Consider the following 12,367-nt stretch of genomic DNA (forward strand, 5'->3'; position numbering starts at 1 on the left):
TAAAATTATCTTTATATGCCATTATTAATTAATCTTACAGAGGTACAATACAATAACCAAGTGGTATCATAAATCTCCAATTTACTTGCTATTTCTTTTCTAATTAATATTTTGGCCCTTTTTATCATGTGTTTCCTGAAGGTGGCAGCAATATTCAGGAATTGTGTGGATGTCTGACTTTTGAACCTATTGACCTATAATACAGCATTTCTTTCAATGTAAATATATTTGTATTTATGACTATTTATAATATGCTAAAATCAAACTGATGACATAGACATTGTAGTTGTAGACATATAATGTACAATATCACCACAGAATATGAAGAAACTATGTTGACCTAGGGCGATAGAACTGCTTATTTTTTGTCCAGTAAAAAAAAATCAGAAGCTAAAGGAATATTCCTAAAGTATGAAATATTTTTAATTGACAACTTATCATTGTTTGCAGTTAAAATTATCTATTTCATTGGTTTCAGTGAAGTCTGTATCATTCACATTTTCTGCAGTGAACTGTTAGCTCATTTCTGGGCACTACTTTAACACTTCAAAACACTACAAATATTATGTGTGATAATCATTGAAGGAAGATTATAGCTTGTCTGTAGGGTGGGTTCTTTTCAGTTCCATTCCTCCATTTGATCTTAATGATTTAAATCACTGCTAGAGTCACTCAGGCCGAGTAGCTCACACCACCATTGCAGGGTTTTAATTAAAAGAGTCTGTAACACCTCTCCTTTTGCCTTAGGTGTAGTACACTGCACTATTCTGAAACGTTTTTGCTGCAGAGGCAAGGCAGTTACACCAACACTGGAAATATGGAACAATTTAGAGAACTCTCTTCTGCTTTCATTTTGCTAGCAGTTGGCTGGACACGGGCTTGCAGATCCCAGCTGCAATCTGAATGGTGGATCATGGAAGCACACAAAGACATCTCTGCAGCAGGCCTCTCGTTCCCTTTGTCCTTCACTCCAGAACTGCATAATGCCAGGTGACTCTCATGCCTGCAAGCCTGCTGGCTCCAGGTCTGCTCTCACAATCCATCCAGGACAAGGGCCCAAATTCTGGTACTGCTGCCCCAGAAATACCACTTCAAGGAAGGACTTCTTAATGGAAGAGAGACAAGGAGCTCCTGTAGCAGGTCTAGCAGAGGGCTGTGAAGATGATTAGGAGACTGGAGAACCTTACTTAAGAAGAAAGGCTGAGGGAGCTGGGCCTGTTCATCCTGGACATGACTCAGAGAGTTGGGCCTGTTCATCCTGGACCATACTCATGGTCAATGTATAAAAGTATCTGAAGGGAGAGTGTCAAGAAGAGGGAACCAGTCTCTTCTCAGTGGTGCCAAGTGATAGGATACAAGGCAATGAGAAGAAATTTAAACACAGAAATTTCCACTTGAATATGAGGAAGAACTTCTTTACTGTGTGGGTGGCCAAGCACTGGAACAGCTTGCCCATAGGTTATGGAGTCTCTCTCACTGGAGATATTCAAGAACTGTCTGGATGCAATCATGTGAAATGTGCTGTATGATACCCTGCTTGAGCAGGGAGGTTGGACCAGATGACTTCCAATGGTCCCTTCTAACCTTACCTATTGTAATGGTTTTGAACCATGGCTTCCTCAGTAACTAGGTGTAACTAAGGAAGTAGACATTACTAAGTATTCCACACGTGTTTTCCACCTAAAGGAGGAGGAGGGGAGATAGGAGGGAGTTGGGTTTTTTTTCTTCCTTCCTGGTTCCGGCAAGGCTGGGGAGAGCAGAGGGAGCCAGGACAGTCTGTTCTATTTCTGTTGGTTTTCCTAGCCGGGATGTGGTGAGTTTGTATCATGCCAGTTCTCCTTTCCTGAAGTCTTTAATTGTATTTGTCTGTTTTATTTGTTGTGGTTTGGGTTTATTTCCCCTTATTTCTTGTAAAGCATTCTTCCCTTTTCCCTACCCCCCCCCTCCCCAGGGAGGGGCCCCACACAGTGCGTAAATTGCATACGTGTTTGTGGATGTTAGAAAATATAATTTCTTTTTAAGTCAGTTCAGTTTCTTTTGAGTTCTTTTTCTGTGCATTTTTCCCCTCCTTTGCTGGGAGGGCTTTGGGAGAAGGGGTGGGGGGGGGGGGGTAGTCCAGGGTTGGTAAAGCACTAGGCCAAACCTGAGACACCTATTCTGTGATTCTGTGAATTGCATAGCTGCCAGTGGCCATGCTGCCCAAGGAAGTGCAAAACATAGGCCGAGGCTTCCCTGTGAATCTTCACTGGTTCAAATGGACATCCTAAATCCTCTTATACTTTCAGACCTGAATGTCTCATCCTGAGAGAAAAGTAAGGAAGATATTACTTTTTTTTTTAAAAAAAGTAATCTGCCTTCATAATATGCATGGCACACAAAAGCTACATTTTTAAATTATGCTGACAGAATTTATTATAGTGTGCCTAACAAGTTTGCTCAGCAAACCTGGTGGCCTTTTTTGTTGTTGTACATGAATATTCCTGTGTCTTACAATTGTCAGTCTTCTTGTCCTTTCTGTGCTACCTTGCAAACCAGTACTTTGATATCCTGATAATTGAATATTTTTATAATTGCTTGATTTTATTTTCATCTTTTGTACAGCATTGCTGAAGTAACTTCCTTCACATTTCTTCTAAAGATTAGCATTAATTTCTGCACCTGTCATGTTGACATTTCAGAATTCATTCATCAGCTCCTCCGAGCTGCTGATGTAGTATTCTGTTGCAAATACCCCCTGCTATTCTTTTTTGCATTTCTGTCCCTCTTGGATTTCTCCAAAATGTGTCATTGCTATCACTTCCTTCACCATATATACTGAAAAGTTTGCGTCAGTGGTTCTGTGTTGAGCCACTATACCCTCTCTAACCTCCGTTTCCCATCCATCTTCTGAAAATTGTATCCGTCCAGATATACTTCTGCTCTCCTTACACAATGGCTTATCCTGCCATAGTTCTGAATCCCAGCATGAAACACAATACAATTTCCTTCCTGCATCATCAGCCAAGTGCTGTCTGTAATCTTAATATTTGCAGGGAGTCAAATAATTGAGACATTTACTATGTAAGATGTTGTTTTATATTCTCTTGTTAATATAAATTATAGTCTGCTTGTAAGAGTTTCTTCTAGAAGCACAGAATAATCTAGCCAGATGTGACGCACAGAAAACTTTGTTCTGTTCATTTCTGGAATGTTGTAAAATGCTTGGAAAATAAGCAAATCATGCTCTTTGCTGCTTATTTGAAGCTGTACTCCTTGTACAACAGGCCCAAGAAGACAGAATTTGGCCCGTCCTTTGCCATGCTTTATTCCTCTGTGTACTTTCAGCAACATGAACTGTGTGCTTTGTTTTTCAAATATTTTGTGTCCTAGCAAACTGTGACCTCCTCAAACATCAAAGTGATGTGTTAAAGAAATAGTAAAAGCATTGCTTGGTAACAGCACTGTTTATTTAAATTCCAGAAAACACTTGGTTTTACTTTTTCTTTTATTTCACTTAGATAATGTGCGTGATCCTAAGAGAATTTTGCATCCAAGAAAAGTTTTGGGAGTTTCTCTGAACGAAAATGATTTATGATGTAAAGAAAAATGGATGAAGAAGAATGCCGGTCCTGAATGTATTTATTCACAAAAGCTGGTCTTCTAATGAAAACTAATTTTAAGATTGTTGTGTAACAGAATCTGTTGTGCAATTGAGTCTTATTAGTAACACACAGACATTCCTTAAAATAATGAATCTAATTTCTTTGGAATAGTAAAAAATTGTGTGCTATAGTTTCTTTTGAATTATTGAAGTCAGTAAGTCACCCTCATCATCTGTGTAATCCCAGTGAATTTTAGTGATAAGGGTGAGTTTGATTCAGTAAATCTGCAAGTATATTTGTCTAATATGAATGATTATCTCTAAGTTACAAGCAGAATATGGAGGGGCAATCACTGCCTTAGTCCTGCTGGCCACACTGTTTTTGATATAGGCCAGGATGCCATTGGCCTGCTTGGCCACCTGGGCACACTGCTGCCTCATGTTCAGCCAGCTGTTGAGCAGCACCCTCAGGTCGTTTTCCGCCAGGCAGCTTTCCAGCCAGTCTGCTCCCAGCTTGTCATGCTCCGTGGGGTTGTTATGACCCAAGTGTAGGATCAAGCAACTGGCCTCGTTAAACCTCATACTATTAGCCCTGACCCATCAATCCAGCCTGTCCAGATCTCTCCTCTCTTCTTCAGTTCAGAAAACCTATCTCTTCAGATACTTTTTTTTCAGAGAACCACCTCCTCCATCCAGGCCATTGCACTTAGGAATACCTGTTTGGGGCAATTGCCAGAAAAAACATGACTCCCAGTTCTTCTGAGCCAGAATTTTATTTTAATCCACAAGGAGGGACTCAGGGCCCTTGATTCAGAAGGAATCTTTTTTCCAGAGTTATGCATGATCTTATCTACTATGCCAGACCTCCAGTGTACAAGTCAGTGCTGCTGAAGGGGAAAGAGCTGTGATTCTGAGGTGGGAGAAGGCAGCTCTTGATGATGTGGGTTGGAACCTCATAACTTGGCTATACAGTCAATAAAAATGAGAGAATATCCTGTTTTGATAAGGCTGAGTGTAATCCTCATTCCTTTCTCATCTGTCACATGGGTTTTGTGAACTTGTAATAACTTGATTGGAGACTGATTATTCCTCTTGGAATCCTTGGAGTGCTCCTGTAGCATGCAAAGTATACTAATAACATGATAATTACTATTTTAAAGTCTTTTCCCCTTTTGGCGTACTGTTCCTGGGCTTGCACTGAAGAATAATGCAGTAGCTGAAGGAAAGAATCTTCGTGGATGTAGATTCTAGGTTGGTGGGTGTTGATTAACTTGATTAATGCTAATGAATGTCTTTCAAATTACACCACTGGAGGATTCAACCCTGTTTGTAAGAAGGATATACTCACAACTGAGAAGTTCTTGGCAAAGATCTCAAAAAATACTAGAAATATATTCCACCTTAGTTTTCAGTATAATTTTGCTAGCTACTCTGATGCTTTACAGTGTTTATAGCACTAAATAATTGTAATGCCATTGTGTTTCATGCTCTTTATTTTACTGCTTATGCACTATGCAGTATTGATGTGTATTATATTGCATATAAGTCGATACTATAAACATAGCATTACAAAACAGAGCTGCTGCATTTTTTATTATAAGTAGGTTACCTACGGTGATGAAAATAATATAAAAATATAGGGAAATTATTACTCCCTTTCTTCCTACTTTTTATTCAAGAAATAATCCATGGTAAATTAGCTTCAATTTTATGAAATTTTATGCAAGCATAGATCTTGGTATAAAACAGTAAATAAGCTCTGCTAGAATTTTATGGATTTTACACTTTTTTTCTAAAATTAGTTTATGTTTATAATGCTTTGCCTCAGAGGTTACTTGAAGATCACTCTTAAGGGCTATTGCACATTGTCTGTTGTTTCTGAAGGCAATAGATGCCAAGATTTTCACTTTGTGGAATTGAACCACTTATTCTTTCTCTTATTTACCCCTATGCAGATTTTCATTTTAGGCAGGACACTCTAATTCCTACCTATCAGAGACTGAAATAGTTAGCTAAGAGGGTAAATTTAGAGACTACATGAATTTGTCTTGATATAAAGTAGATTTCTATTAGATATTAGAGAGATTCTTCACTGGGAAGGTGGTGAGGCACTGGAATAGGTTGTTCAGAGAAGTTGTGTATCCTTCATCCCTGAAAGTGTTCAAAGCCACAGTGGATGGGTCCTTCAGCAACCTGAACTAGTGGAAGGAGTCCTTGCCCATGGTAGAGGAGGTAGAAGTGGATGAACTGCAAGGTCCCTTCCAATCCAAACAATTCTATTATTCTATGATTAATTCTAAGCTTAGTGAGATGAGCTGTCCCTCTACAAATGACTACAATTACTTTCAGAATTATACTGCATGGCTCTCATCGTATTGACTTAATTCCAACCCTGGTAGACAAAAGGAACCATTGAATTAACATTTTTAGGCAGTGCATAGGATGGTTCAGTGGTCCAATGCCCTCAGGTCTTTCTTATGCCTTTTTTTGGCCTTCCCTGATATACTGAACAGGGAAGATTCAGGTAGAAAACGTAAAGTTAAGGATTGTCCTTAATATCGTGCTCTGGATCTTAGGTGCTTATTCAGGGCTGCAGATAAATACCTCTCTCTACTTTTGTTATCCAAAGTCCATATTCTCTCCTGAGGGTAAGTGCCCATCAAAGCTGCTTGAATAAGCTAGGCAAAGTTCCTGGTGTCTTTATATAGTGTGCCCTGGCTCTGCCTGAGGAGAGATTAGCAATAGTAGATCTGCGTGTTTGACATCCTCCAGCCTGAAGGACCCCAAACCTCCTTCTTTCAACAATTTGTATTGTGAGGTCCAGAGGGAAGGAAGGCATTCCTTTCCCAAAGGAATTGAAAATTCCTGTAGCTGAAAATCTTATAAAGGATGAAGCTTGACTGGAGCATGGTGGTTATATGTACTGATGTGAGAGTGTTGGTACTTTTCTTTTTATTAATCCAGTAACAGTTTAGTAAAAAATGCATGATCAGTCCTAATGGTAGAGGCAGTCCTACAATCACTCTTACCCAAGTGTCCTACTATTTCTGCAGAGCCAAGCTTCCCCTTGTTGGCTTTCTGTTCCTTTTTGGCAAATCCTGACGTTCACAAATTGTCAGCAGAAGAAGAGGAAAGTCCTACTCAGCCTAGTCTGCTTCTCACTAACTATAAAACTCTCCTAGAAGCAGATTTGTTTTGAGTTCCCAGTTTCTAGGGCTGAGCTAGATAGGGTCAGTGAGCAGTGTAGGGTTGAAGTGTGAAGAGGTGTGCAGGGATTTGGGATGTTAAGAGCCAAAGAGGAGGCTGCACCCTAATTTTCAGTTTGTGGTATAAAGTTTACCAAGTTCTCTTTATATCAGAGTTCCTTCTGAATCTTATCCTAAGTGTTTTCCATTTTTCACGTGTGCTTCTTTCCCTAGGTCAGTGACAGTTCTTGTATCAATATCTGATACCTAGGATAACATAATAAGGATAGGATGTAGAAGATGTTTGTATCTTTATATAAACATAACACTCTTTTTCCAATTGTCACTTATTTTGTATAATTGTAAGACTTTTTATCAGACAGATGTTACGGCAACTTAAAATCTACATGGAGTACAGTAGGGAGTAAAAGGCAATCTAGGTCAAATGTACAAGGAACTACTTATATATGCTGTGTTTTAGAAGTTTTATCTGAAACAGAGGCACACGTAGAAAAATTTGAGTCAGCCCTTCACATCATCTGTCTGTCAAAGTTGATTTGTGTTTGATTTAATAAGTTAATTGAACCTTTCATCTCCCAATACTACATATTGTTTGTATCAGAGCACCAAAGCCTTGGTTCATAATACATTATGCAGACTAATTGTCCTGAATAATTTTCCCATTGTGAATAATACAATCTGTCTTAACACTGTTAAGATTTTACAGCAACACAGGATCAGTAGATCTACTTCACACGCATAATTCTCTCCTTCAGTTTTATGCTAGTGTAATGCAACTATCAGAAAGGAATCACACCTATCTACCGTATTGTTAGTGACATAGTCATTCTTGATGCTATAAAAGCATGTGCAAATCCCACAAAAGGAGGGTCCAGGCCAGACTCCAGCTCCCTGCAATCATTACTATTCAGCCTGCTGCAACTGTGGCTCCCTGGAATTTTAAACAGAGACACTGCAGTGGCTCATTGGGAGCAAGTGAAGCTTCTCAAGTGCTGATTATTCTGGTGGAGCCTGAGCAAGTTAATTAATAATTAGGTGTGAAATTAATGTATACCTTCTGTTTTCCTTAGTAGTTTTCACATGTTGCTAATTTGCTTCTACCCCACCAAGGCACAAAGTACATTTAATGAACATGTGTGGGAAGGAACTAAAAGTCTCTCTAGGTAAACCTTGTTATGTTTGCTGTCTAATCTTTAGTATGGTATAGAGCTTTGTCTGAACTCTTTAAAATGTCTGACTCCTTGAATCCCAACTATTTATAGTGTCTCTTTAAGCAAGATTTAATTGGCTGATAAGAAAGATAAAATATTGCTTTATGTTACATTATACTAGATAGATACATATTATTTCATTATGTCTTATCCTCTATGTTTGCATTTCAAATGTGATGTTTGAGAGTGTTTATGTAGGATGTACTAACTGAAACTGGTGTGAGATGATGTTAGAGCTGCAGTATTGTATATAATGTAGCAATGTGTTGTTGGAGGGGTTTTATATGTTTCTGTATGTTAAACTGGATGTTTTAATCAGAGGGAGTGTTTTGTGATTATTTACTTTGAGAAATACATAAACAAAGTTGAGTAGACCTGACAGCCTCTGTATGAGCAGGCAATTATAGGCTGCACCAAAAGGCATCATGAATACTATAGATGTTTCAGTAAAATGATAGCTTTAATGGGAAGATCTCAAGGAAAATCTGAGGTGACGCAAGATAAAGTTTGAATCTCTGGTCCTCTTGAAAGGTGAGGTTAGAGACTTCCTGCTCTAACAAGCTGTCTTTGGGTCCTTTACTATGTGTAAGGCTATCTATGCCAAATCTTCTGCTCATTCTGTTAACTCAGGCTGTGATTTTTGTTCACTCTAGTCTCTTTAATTTTTTGACTGCTCCAGGGCACTGGACAGGGATGAAGATATCTGCAGTGAAAGCGAAATTATATAAGTGTGGAAGCTTCCATGTAAGTAGGCAGAAACAAGTTTCTTAAGGATGTTTATGAAGCATATGCTACTGTAGGAGCAACACATGCACATAAAAAGATGAAAGGTTCTTTTCTTGTTTTTTACAGAAAAACAGAATATGCTGAGTTGCAAAGTACCCACAAGGATCGTCAAATTCAACCCTTAGCCCTGCACAGGACCATCCCCAAGAGTTCCACCATCTGTCTGAGAGAATCATACAAACACTTCTTGAAGTCTGTCAGGCTTGGTACTGTGACCACTTTCCTGAGAAGCCTGTTCCAGTGCCCAACCTTTTTCCACTATCCAACTTAAACCTCCCTTAACACAACTTCAAGCCATTCCCTCAGGTTCTGTTACTGGTCATCGCAGAGAAGAGATCAGTGCCTGCCCCTCCTCTTTCCCTCACAAGGAAGTTGTAACTGCAATGAGGTCTCCCCTCAGGCTCCTGTTCTCAGGCTGAATGCACCAAGTGACCTCAGCTGCTCCTTATACGGCTTCCCCTCAAGGCCCTTTACCATCTTTGTTGCCCTCCTCTGCACACTCTCTAATAGGTTAATATCTTTCCTATATCATGGTGCCCAACCTTGCACACAATATTCAAGGTGAGGCTGCCCCAGTGCAGAGAAGAGCAGGACAATCCCCTTCCTCAACCGACTGGTGATGCTGTGCCTGATGCCCCCAGGACATGGTTGGCCCTCCTGGCTGCCAGGGCACTGCTGACTCATATTCAACTTGCTGTCACCAGGACCCCCAGACCTCTTTCTGTGGCACTGCTTTCCAGCATCTCATTCGCCAGTCTGTACGAACATCCAGGGTTGCCCCATCCCATGTGCAGAATTCAGAACTTTCACCTTGTTGAACTTCATATGGTTGGTGATTGCCCAGTCCTCTAATTTCCTAGGACTCTCTGCAGGATCTCCCTACCTTTAAGGGAGTCAACAACTCCTCCCAGTTTTGTGTCATCTGCAGCCTTGCTTAGCATCCCTTCCCGTCCTGTGTCCAAGTTATTTATGAAGATGTTGAAGAGCACAGGGCCTAAATGGAGCCCTGCAGAATCTCACTAGTGACAGGTCACCAGTCTGATATTACCCTATTCACTATTACCCTCTGTGCTTGACCTGTAAATCAATTGCTTGCCCACCCCTTGATGTGTTTATCCAGCTGTGTGCTGGACAGTTTGTCCAAAATGATCCTGTGAGAGACAGTATCAAAAGCTTTACTGAAATCCCAAAAGATTACATCAGCTGGCTTCTCCTGATCAACTAGAGTTATCTTGTCATAAAAGGAAATCAGGTTGGATAAATGGGCCCTTCCTCTCATAAAGCTGTGGTGGCTGTGACCAATGACTGTTATCTTTCAGGTGTTTTTCTATATTTCCCAGAATAAACTTCTCCACAGAACAGAATAGGAAATCCTTTTTTCATTAGTAGAAGGGTGTCCACCGTCCCTTTCAAGTCTTAATGTCATCCTAGATGTACTTGACTTGGTACAGAAACTTAGTATGTCTTTAAGAGATTGCATTGGACTTGTTTTTATTTTGGTGCTATTCAGATATCTCACTTCAGTTTCATATAAAGGTACCGTTGTGGTCAACTAGGAACATCAAAAGGTGACACTCTAGCAGTCTTTGAAGTACCTCATTTGTAATGGAGGTGGTTTCCCAAACTGTTCTTATTGCATATGTTTAGCAAACAGTCTGAACAAAATCGAGCTAACCCACTGTGTTCAGAGTAGCCTTCTTTCCAGCATGTTAGCAGAGGGAATTTTGTGGTCTCCAAGGCTGTTTACTTTAGTGATATCCCAAAAGGTAGCACTTTCTTTCTTTGGATGTTATTTACGATCAAAAAATCAAGAAATAATCTGAAAGGTAAATAGTTAGGGTACTTGTAAACTGTGGGAGGAATACATGCCAATATTTCAGTTTACAAAGGATAGTATTTGCATATAATTCCAAAGAACAGTTTACGTAAAGATTTTTAAAAGGCTGATTCATCAAAAATCAGTTACAATAATACATTAGGATTAAATAGAATCTAAATGTTATGGCTGGACTTAAGTGGCTTGATTATACTTGTAAATATCTGGCACTGAGTTTCCACAGTTCTAATAAACTGAATTTCTATTTCTTCCAAAAATCATTTCTACTGTTTATCCTATTTGAATAAATATTAGTACTTGCACTGGCTGGCATGAAGAGGAAGGCAAAACCCTTCCACTGAAGTCACTGCTGGTGAGGGCCCTGACTTTCACCTGCCATCTGGGATGTGGTACATGCCTGAGTGAGGGACTGTGTCCTCAGCAGAAGTTAGAGCTGGTCTGCTTGCCTTAATCCCAGGAAGGCAAATGTTGAAGCTCTCTTAGTGCAGTTGTAGATTAAAATATTGTTAATGCAAGCTTATTGTTATTATGGATTTCAGAAGTTTTCTCATATGGACATTCTCTTTCTTCCCATTTCTTGGACAGCCGTTCTTCCACGGTGGTGGAACCTCCTGAGTAATATAGGACCATTTATACCATGCCCATAGATAATCATCTTTTCTGATTATCTACCTTTCACTTTAACCAGAAAGTGTTTTTCTGAGCAAAAAATTTTCTCTTCAGGGTTAACTTAAGAATGCAAGATACTGCATTTTATATGTCTATGATTTGCATTAATTTTTTTTCCCCAACTGGCTTACTTATTTCCTCTTGCTGCTAATGCAAAAGCTTTTGTCTTTGTCTCCTTTGCTTTTTTCCTTTCAGTTTTGCTTGAATTTGCAATATGAATAGGAAAATGGGAGAGATGCTTGGAGGACCTTAAATTCCAGCAGCTCATATTGGAGCTTAGTGAAAGAGTTGCCACCTGTATTATTCATTTCCCTCCACTGTGCCAGGCTGTTCTTTATCCTTCTTCCTTGACCCAGCTTCCTATGATCACTCTTTCCTTCCCTATCAGCTCCTCCCCAGTTAAGATAGTCCCAAAGTTACTATTCTCCTTTATAAGGTCTCCCTGCCCTTTTCCTTTACTGTTCTTATTTTTTCTCTTTTCCCTTTTTAGGTATGGAAAGGTCAGGACCTTGTCCTGTGGGCTTTCTTGAACTTTGGGTGCTATCCATAAGTTCATTTCACTATAAGAGAATGTCAGAGTCTATTTAAGTCAGTGGAAAGACTGCAATAATTTCAGAGGGGTTTGGGGAATGGCCGTGAGACCATGGTTGTGTTGGTCAGAATTTCTTTCTGTAGCAATCTTATCCGGCAAGTCAGCGGAATGCCCTGGCTCGCCCTTATTCCCCAAAACACTCGCTCACTGTTATAGTCAGTGGTAACTACAGCAACAGTGAGAAACTCTTTCTTGAAATGTTTCTTGAGCTATTTGAAATATAATAACGTTTTCAGTGATTATAACATTATGAATGTTTGCTCCCTTTTCACAAAAAACCTATTTTTTCCCTAAGTCATCAATGGTCAAGAGATTCATATCTGCACTTTTATAATAATGTTTCCAGCATTACTTTATCCATATCATGTTGAGATTAATGTTTTTGAAAAATATTTTTGACTGGTTACATTGCCCCTCGGTCGACTCTTTGCTAAGTTTTATGTATTCATCACTTTTAATTGTAGCTTATAATTAATCCCAGCCTTC

At 39.5% G+C, this 12,367-nt stretch overlaps 1 long non-coding RNA gene across 2 annotated transcripts in view; it reads left to right on the forward strand.

Moving 5' to 3' along the window:
- Positions 1 to 1,724: 1,724 nt before the first annotated feature.
- Positions 1,725 to 12,367, forward strand: part of LOC139668883 (uncharacterized) — a 36,129-nt gene continuing 25,486 nt past the window's right edge. The window contains exons 1-3 of one of the 2 annotated variants that reach the window (XR_011697136.1): positions 1,725 to 1,813; positions 8,677 to 8,741; positions 8,850 to 11,299. This is a non-coding gene — a long non-coding RNA (uncharacterized lncRNA). Of the gene's footprint in view, positions 1,814 to 8,676; positions 8,742 to 8,849; positions 11,300 to 12,367 lie in introns of those variants that run through there. The other variant, XR_011697135.1, reaches the window with a different exon arrangement.

The sequence above is a fragment of the Pithys albifrons genome, chromosome 2, assembly GCF_047495875.1.
Source record: "Pithys albifrons albifrons isolate INPA30051 chromosome 2, PitAlb_v1, whole genome shotgun sequence".
Lineage (NCBI taxonomy): Eukaryota > Metazoa > Chordata > Aves > Passeriformes > Thamnophilidae > Pithys > Pithys albifrons.